Source organism: Carcharodon carcharias, chromosome 3 (genome assembly GCF_017639515.1).
Source record: "Carcharodon carcharias isolate sCarCar2 chromosome 3, sCarCar2.pri, whole genome shotgun sequence".
NCBI classification, from domain to species: Eukaryota; Metazoa; Chordata; class Chondrichthyes; order Lamniformes; family Lamnidae; genus Carcharodon; species Carcharodon carcharias.
This window is the reverse complement of record NC_054469.1, coordinates 73,928,027-73,937,222: the sequence shown is the minus strand read 5'-3', so window position 1 is coordinate 73,937,222 and position 9,196 is coordinate 73,928,027. Positions and strand designations below refer to the sequence as shown.

General features: G+C 43.5%; 1 long non-coding RNA gene across 1 annotated transcript in view; it reads right to left on the bottom strand.

Moving 5' to 3' along the window:
• Positions 1-1,478: 1,478 nt before the first annotated feature.
• Positions 1,479-9,196, bottom strand: part of LOC121275909 — a 30,664-nt gene continuing 22,946 nt past the window's right edge. The window contains exon 3 of the long non-coding RNA XR_005942593.1: positions 1,479-1,498. This is a non-coding gene — a long non-coding RNA (uncharacterized LOC121275909). The remainder of the gene's footprint in view (positions 1,499-9,196) is intronic.

Genomic DNA, 9,196 nt, shown 5'->3' with positions numbered 1-9,196 from the left:
CCAACAGGGAGGAAATTAACATTTGAAAGCCATGTGGCTGGCAGACAAAGAAGCTACTGCTGTAAAGATCAATATCCTGGGGGTTACCATTGACCAGAAACTGAACTGGATTAGCTATATAAACCTTTTTGAGCAAGTTCCTCTGACATGTCCTCTTTCTTCCTTAACTGAGGTGGTTGACAGGGCCCTCAACTGTGTCCGGCCCATCTCCCGTGCATCCACCCTCACACCTTCTTCTCCCTCCCAGAAACATGATAGGGTCCCCCTTGTCCTCACTTATCACCCCACCAGCCTCCGCATTCAAAGGATCATCCTCCGCCATTTCCGCCAACTCCAGCATGATGCCACCACCAAACACATCTTCCCTTCACCCCCCCGGCGACATTCCGTAGGGATCGTTCCCTCTGGGACACCCTGGTCCACTCCTCCATCACCCCCTACTCCTCAACCCACCTATGGCACCTCCCCATGCCCATGCAAAAGATGCAACACCTGCCCCTTCACTTCCTCTCTCCTCACCGTCTAAGGGCCCAAAAACTCCTTTCAAGTAAAGCAGCATTTCACTTGCACTTCCCTCAACTTAGTCTACTGCATTCGTTGCTCCCAATGCGGTTTCCTCTACATTGGAGAGACCAAACGCAGACTGGGTGAGCGCTTTGCAGAACACCTTTGGTCTGTCTGCAAGCATTACCCAGACCTCCCTGTTGCTTGCCATTTCAATACTGCACCCTGCTTTCATGCCCACATGTCTGTCCTTGGCTTGCTGCATTGTTCCAGTGAAGCTCAACACAAACTGGAGGAACAGCACCTCATCTTCCGACTAGGCATTTTACAGCCTTCTGGACTGAATATTGAGTTCAACAATTTTAGATCTTGAACTCTCTCCTCCATCCCCACCCCCTTTCCGATTTTCTCTCTCCTTTTTGTTTTTTCCAATAATTTATATAGATTTTTCTTTTCCCACCTATTTCCATTATTTTTAAATGTATTTCCATCCATTGTTTTATCTCTACCTTTCAGCCTTTTTCGATTCCTTCGCCCCACTCCACCCCCACTAGGGCTTTTTGTATCTTGCTCATCCTGCTTTCTACCCTTAATTAGCACATTCCTTAGATAATATCACCACCTTCAACACCTCTTTGTCCTTTTGTCTGTGACATCTTTTGGTTATCTCCACCTATCACTGGCCCTCTATCCAGCTCTTCTTGTCCCACCGCCCCCCCCCCAAACCAGCTTATATTTCACCCCTTTTCTATTTTTCCTTAGTTCTGTTGAAGAGTCATGTGGACTCGAAACGTTAACTTTGCTCCTCTCCACAGATGCTGCCAGACCTGCTGAGATTTTCCAGGTATTTTTGCTTTTGTTTTGGATTTCCAACATCCGCAGTTTTTTGCTTTTATCTTAGCCATATAAGTAGTGTGGCTACGAGAGGAGGTCAGAGGCTAAGAATCCTGCAGCAAGTAACTCACCTCCTGGCTCCTCAAAATCCGTCCACCATCTACAAGACACAAATCAGGAGTTTAAAAAAATTTATTCACGGGATGTGGGCTTCGCTGGCTTGGCCAGCTTTTATTGGCCATCCCTAGTTGTCCTTGAGAAGGTGGTGGTGAGCTGCCTTCTTGAACCGCTGCAGTCCATGTGGTGTAGGTACATGCATAGTGCTGTTAGGGAGCGAGTTCCAGGATTTTGACCCAGCAACTTTGAAGGAACGGCAATATATTTCCAAGTCAGGATGGTGAGTAACTTGGAGGGAAACGTCCAGGTGGTGATGCTCCCATCTATCCCCTTCCCTTAACCTTCTAGATGGTAGTGGTTGTGGGTTTGGAAGGTGCTCTCGAAGGAGCCTTGGTGAATTCCTGCAGTGCATCTTGTAGGTGGTACACACTGCTGCTACTGTGTCGGTGGTGGAGGGAGTGAATGTTTGTGGAAGGGGTGCCAATCAAGTGGGGCTGATTTGTCCTGGATGGTGTCAAGCTTCTTGAATGATGTGGGAGCTGCACTCATCCAGGCAAGTGGGGAGTATTTGATCACAGTCTTGACTTGTGCCTTGTAGATGGTGGACAGACTTTGGGGAGTCAGGAGGTGAGTTACTCATTGCACGTTTCTTAGCCTCAGACCTACTCTTGTTGCCACAGTATTTATATGGCTAGTCCAGTTCAGTTTCTGGTCAATGGTAACCCCCAGGATGTTGATAGTGGGGGATTCAGTGAAGGTAATGCCATTGAACATCAATGGGCAATAGTTGGATTCTCTCTTGTTGGAGATAGTCATTGCCTGACACTTGTGTGGCACAAATGTTACTTGCTACTTGTCAGTCCAAGCCTGGATATTGTCCAGGTCTTGCTATATTTGGACATGGACTGCTTCAGTATCTGAGGAGTCGCAAATGGTGCTGAACATTGTGCAATCATCAGCAAACATCCCCACTCCTGACCTTATGATGGAAGGAAGGTCGTTGATGAAGCAGCTGAAGATGGTTGGGCTGAGGACACTACCCTGAGGAACTCCTGCAATGATGTCTGGAGCTCAGATGACTGACCTCTAGCAACCACAACCATCTTCCTTTGTGCTAGGTATGACTCTAACCAGCGGAGGGTTTCCCCCCTGATTCCCATTGACTCCAGTAGAGTGGTAGGTATGCGAGACCATGAGGTTATAGATTATATTCGAGTACAATTCTGCTGCTGCTGATGGCCCATGGCGCCTCATGGATGCTCAGTCTTGAGTTGCTAGATCTGTTTGAAACCTATCCCATTTAGCACAGTGGTAGCACCACATAACAAAATGGAGGGTATCCTCAAGGTGAAGGCAGGACTTTGTCTCCACAAGAACTCTCTTGGTCACTCCTACCTATACTGTCATGGACAGATGCACTTGCGGCAGACAGATTGGTGAGGATGAGGTCAAGTATGTTTTTCCCTCACCACCTGCCGCAGACCCAATCTAGCAGCTAGGTCCTTTAGGACTTGGTCAGCTGGGTCAGTGGTAGTGCTATCAAGCCGCTCTTGGTGCTGGACATTGTGGTCGCCCACCCAAAGTACACTCTGCACCCTTGCCACCCTCGGTGCTTCCTCCAAGTGGTGTTCAACATGAAGGAGAACTGATTCATCAGCTGAGGGAGGGCAGTATGTGGTAATCAGCAGGAGGTTTGCTTGCCCATGTTTGGCCTAATGAGACTTCATGGAGTCCAGAGTTGATATTCAGGACTCCCAAAGCAACTCCCTCCCAACTGTATACCACTGTGCCCCCCTATGTTGGGTCTGTCCTGTTGCTGGGACAGGACAGACACAGGGATGGTGACGGTGATATCTGGAACGTTGTCTATAAGTTATGATTCTATGAGGATGACTATGTCAGGCTGTTGCTCTCCCAATTTTGGCATAATTTAGCCCCCAGATGTTAGTAAGGAGTTTGCCATTATTGTTTCTGTTGCCTTGGTCGACACCAGGTAGCCTGTCCAGTTTCATTCCCTTTTTGTGACTTTGTAGCAGTTTGATATAACTGAATGGCTTACTAAGCCATTTCAGAGGGCATATAAGAGTCAACCACATTGCTGTGGGTCTGGAGTCACACGTAGGCAGACCTGGTAAGGACAACAGAGGGACATTAGTGAACCAGATGAGTTTTTACAACAATCAACAATGGTTCCATGGTCATCATTAGACTTTTAATTCCAGATTTTTATTGAATTCAAATTCCACCATCTGCCATGGCAGGATTCAAAACCAGGTCCCCAGAGCATTACCCTGAGTCTCTGAATTACTAGTCCAGTGACATTACTACTACGCCATCGCCTCTCCCTGTGATGTGTTAGAATACTATCTGCTTGCCTGGATGAGTGCAGCTACAACAAACATACAAGAAGCTTGACACTGTCCAGGACAAAGCAGTCCGCTTGATTGGCACCCAACCCACAAACATTTACTCCTTCCATCACCAACGAACAGTGGCAGCAATGTGTACCATCTACAGGATGCACTACAGAAACTCACCAGACAGATACATGGGAACACCGCAACCTGGAATTTCCCCTTCAGGCCACTCACCATCCTGACTTGGAAATATATTGCCATTCCTCCACTGTCGTTGGGTCAAAATCCTGGAACTCCCTCCCTAACAGCAATATGGGTGTACCTATACCGCATGGACTGCAGTGGTTCAAGAAGGAAGCTCACTATCAAATTCCCGAGGACAGTTAGGGATGGCCAATAAATGCTGGTCCAGCCAGCAACACCCACATCCTATAAATGAATAAACAAAGAACAAAGGAGAGCTGCAGCACAGGAGAGAATAGAGAAGACACATTTACAAGGTGTGTGTGTGTGTGTGTGTGTGTGTGTTTAACATAGTAAAAGGAGAGAGAAAGCTGAAGACAGCGTAAGAGATTGTGAATTGGACAATTCTATGGCTATGCTTTAGTTTTGCCAGAGCCGACCAGACTGTTTAATGAGGTTTTTTAAAGGACTCGAATAAAAGAGCCTCTCTGTGCTCTCAAAACTTTTGCAGGGAGGTTCTGGAGGAGTATGCAGTTTGGGTGACAGCTATTTCCAAAGAACTGAGATGGAGTGGAGCTGCTGTTACAGGTGAATCAAGGACCAAATCCATTAAGTGAGGAATGTGAGAGATCCTACCTTCCAGAGGCCAAGTTGGAAAGACTGTAAGATTGCACATGGTGCTACATTTCAGCAAGAAGTGATACAAATGCTTGTAATCTCATGGGATAGTCTTTGTTGTATCTTCTATCCTAAGTGTAATTTATAGTTTGCACTGACTGTTATTTGCCTGTTAATTCAAGTTTAATTTCTGTGGATTCTGATTTGTGTTAAAGTAAAAGCTACACAAATGGATCTTGTTGGTAATTTCTTCATTTGGGGGTGATTTAGTAAATTTGCTTTATTGCTCCCCCATGGGAATAGTAACAGAGTCAAATTCTGGGTTTGTCTACTCTGTGCAGAACTTCAAGGCAAAGGAACTTAGTTTGCCTTGGTCTTCTGTACACTCAGTGACTCTTGTAGCTCCATTTATTTCATACTTGTCCTTAAAAATTTAGAATTCTACCTAACTCATTAGACTATGTTCCAGGAGTCACAATTTACATGTGGACTTTGTTTAGGAACTCATCCAGGCAGCTCTCTTACAGATTGTGTCTGCAGTAAATGTCTTTTGGGATATTAATCATTATTCCTGTAAATACTTCAAACCATATTGTGCTTTCTTCAAAGAAGTCCTGTACCTCAATGAAAATTCTAAGGCCATGTAACTCTCTGACGTATGTATAATAAGAAATAATATTTAAAAATTATCTTGGGTTAAAAAGATACTTAACTATCAGTAAGAAAACAAGGTTAGGATTGTGGTAGGTGCTAAACAATATCAAGTATTTATATAAATACAGTTTCAGCAAATAGTTATATAAAAAAAGTTTGGGCCATTGAAAGATTCATGACTTGGGTAACTAAAGAATAGCAGGTACACTGGATAAAGTGAGTGAATTTCCAGATCATTGGTTCTTCCTTCAGTAGTTCTTCCTTCAAATTCTTCCTTGTGGCTTCTATGGGTAAAGTTCCTCATTCTTTTTCAGTGTGATTCTGGTGTGTAATCACAGCAGGCTAGCTTTCTGTCACAATTTTGCTCTCAATTTTTCTGTGGTGTAAGATCTTAAATCAATGCCCTCTTAACCAGAGTGATTTGTTTAGGGTGAGTTGCACAACTTATTAATTTAGAAGGTGAAGAGCGTTAAGTGTGCCCAAGGGAAAAAAAGAAGCTTGTTAACTTGCCAACTCTGGTGAGGTCATTGAACTTTTTGAGAAACTGGTTTGCAGCCTTAGGAGTAAGAAAGTTTGTGTTCAGTGCTGCTATCACTTCCTTCCAGGAGGCACAACTGACCTTACTGGCAGGTTTGCTGCCACAGACATCTAGCAGTCTATCAGTTTCCCTGAGGAGAGCATACAGGGAAATTCTAATATTTTTAAGTTACGTTTTTCTCAGTATCTTTTGAGAATCATTAGAGACCAGAGTAATGCATAAGAATTGGAAAGCAGTTAGCATAATGCTAATTCTTAAGAAGAGCCAAGGGACTCTAATACTCAAGGAAACTACATGATAGAGAGCCTAACATTTATTGTGTGTATCTGTTAGAAGGCATCCTGGAAGGGGAGGTAATGATTTGGTTTGGTATGGTGAGAGAGCCAGCACAGATTTATGGAAGTGATATCATTTCTGAGGAAAGTATGGACTTTGTTGTCAATGGTAATTCTGTGAATTAAATATATTTAGATTTCAGCAAGACTTTTTGTAGTGAGTTGCAAAGTAGGAAAGCATCAAATAGGAGGCAAGTTTCTGAAGTCAATGGAAAATCAACTAATCCTGACAAAGTTATGAATAGAACTGTGTCAATGTGATGAGAACCACGAGCCGAGTGCCACAGGGATCAGTCTGGAGTTGTTGCTTTGACAATGTATTTATAAATGATTTGAAGTTGAGGACAGAAATAAATCTGTTTAAGTTTACCGATGATGCCAAACTTGTAGGCCAGGTTCAGGTTCTGAAACAGGTGAGCCAAGTACAAAGCAATCAAAATTGGTTGGGGAGGTGAGCCAATGAAAGCTAAGTTGTTACAATTATGAGGTGTATAAGATTGTTATTTTGGGACTGTGTCTATACTTTAAGGTAAAATGAAGAGGGCCGTGTGACCTGTTCTGGAGTCTGCCTGACAGCTGGGTTGTTTGATTGTTTGAGATTAAATGGGGCCCCAGATTGTTTTACTGGGAAGAAGATGCAAGGTGTTTACGCTTGGAGACAATGGCAGCACTCAATGGCAGCGTGCCAATAGTTGATGGACTGTAAGACTCAAAAGTCCTGGAAAAATGTTGAGAATGTCAGCTGTAAGCAGTTGTGCTTTAAGTGGTCCATTTAGTTCCAAGATGAAAGAGAGTTGGGCTCTCAAGGATAGCTAATCAGCCTTCCCTCATTAACAGCACTGTTGCTGTGCCTACACCGCATGGATTGCAGCAGTTCAAGAAGGCAACTCACCATCACCTTCTCAAGGGCAATTAGGGATGGGCAGTAAATGCTGGCCTAGCAGGTGGAAACTCATGCTTGGATTGAAAAGACCAAATTTACGAGGTGTTAAAGAAAGTTGAAAAATTTGCCTAGCTTGCCCTAGAGGGAGGTTCTCCAGTAATACTTTCACCTTGAAGGACAGTTCTAGGGATAGAAGCTACCAGGCTGAGAAAGGAAAAGAACAGAAGTGAACCTTTAGGAGCTAAGAATCATTGTGGACTGACTTCAGGAAATTGAACATCCATTTAAAGGACAGTAATGTACACATATGAAGTGTGTTTTTTTGGCTGTGATGAAAATAAAAGGGGGGACTTCTGTTCTGTGGCTTAAAGCACAAGTTATCTACAGATATATTGTTTAGTCAGTAGAATTTTTAGTCTTTTGTTACAGCGAAAGCTTGAAACATGAAAGCTGATCCTGTCATTCTTTCAGTTATTAAGTGGAAGTTAAGATTTTTAAAAAAATGTTAGCAGCCTTTATGGGGATTATAACAAAGTGATATTGCATTTTGGTATTTAGTGCAGTAGTGTGGAATTGTCATTGACCTGAAAAATGAACTCTGCTTCTCTCTCCACAGGTGCTGCCTGATGGCTGAGTGTATCCCAGCATTTTCTGTTTTTATACAGTATTTATTCTGTATTGTTTTGTAAATTATCAGTTTACAGCTATTCATCAGTGAATAAAGAATAATGCATGATGTTAAATATGTTAAACGCATTAATCTGTAATGCAAATGTATGCAATTAAGCCCTCAACTCAATAAACATGTTTTTGTTACAACAGTGAAGCCAACACTGTAACCCACACATCCTCATTTAGTTGGGATGTTATGACTCACACTAACTCCTTCAAGTGATATATTGCTATTCATACTAACATTGTCAAATGGGATGTTGTGGATCACACCAACTCCCACAGTTAAGATGATCTGGTTATAACCACAAGTAGGAAATTTCATCAACCAGAGGAGATCGAACTCTGGTTTTCGGAGCTTGAGCAGCAGCTGGCATCACTGTGGTGCAATTGCGATGCTGAAAGCTTTGTGGATAGCACATTTCAGGGGATGGTCACACAGCAGCTGAGTATGCAGGCAAAGAGAAAATGGGTGATCTTTAGACAGACAAGGAGGACCAGGCAGGTAGTGCAGGAGTCCCCTGAGTGCATCATGCTCCCTAACCTGTAATCAGTTCTGATTACTGATGAGGATGATTCTTCCTCTGGGGAGTACAGCCATAGCCAAATCCATAGCACTATGGCTTAGCTGTACAGAGGTCAAGGAGGAAGGACAGGAAAGGTCAGGATAGGGATTTGACAGTTTGGGGAACAGACGTTCCTGCGACCGTCCTTTCAGGATTGTAATATTGTCTCTCTGGTGATATATCAAGGATGTCACTGAGTGGCTGAAGAACATTCTGAGAGGGGAAAATGAGCAGCCATAGACCCTGGCCCATATTGGTACCAATGAGATTAGTAGAAAGAGGGATGAGGTTCTGCAAACAAACTTTAAGCAGCTAGGAAGGGAATAAATAAGCAGGGCATAAAAGAGAGTGATCTTTGGGTTACTCCCAGTGCCATCCGCTAGTGAGGATGGAAAGATATGCGTAGTGCAGCAAAATCTATGGAGAGGTGATGCAGAAGGGCTGGACTTCAGATTCCTGGGGCATTGGGATCAGTTTTGGGGGAAGTGGGGTCTGTACAAGCTGGATGGGTTGCACCTCAACAGGGCTGGGATCAATATGTTGGTGGGGAGGGTTGCTGCTACTACTTGGGATGTTTTAAACTAGCTTGGTGGGGAAAGGGAGCTTGACCATCGATTCAGAAGGGAAAGAAGAAAAGCTGAAAATGGAAAGCTGAAAATTGGTAAGCAAGTGTGGAAGTCAAAGGAAAAAAAGGCTAGAAAATAGACAACAAAGGAGTTTGGCAGTACTTAATTGTACTATAAATACTTCAATGCAAGTTGTCTAGTGAATTAAGCAGGTGAGTTGAGGGCACAGATAAACATTTGGAAGTATGATATCATAGCTAATACTGAATCATGGTGTAATGAAGGACAGGAATGGCAGCTCAACATCCCTTGTTACAGAGATTTCAGATGAGATAGAGAGTGGAATAAAAACAGGCAGGTCGCAATATT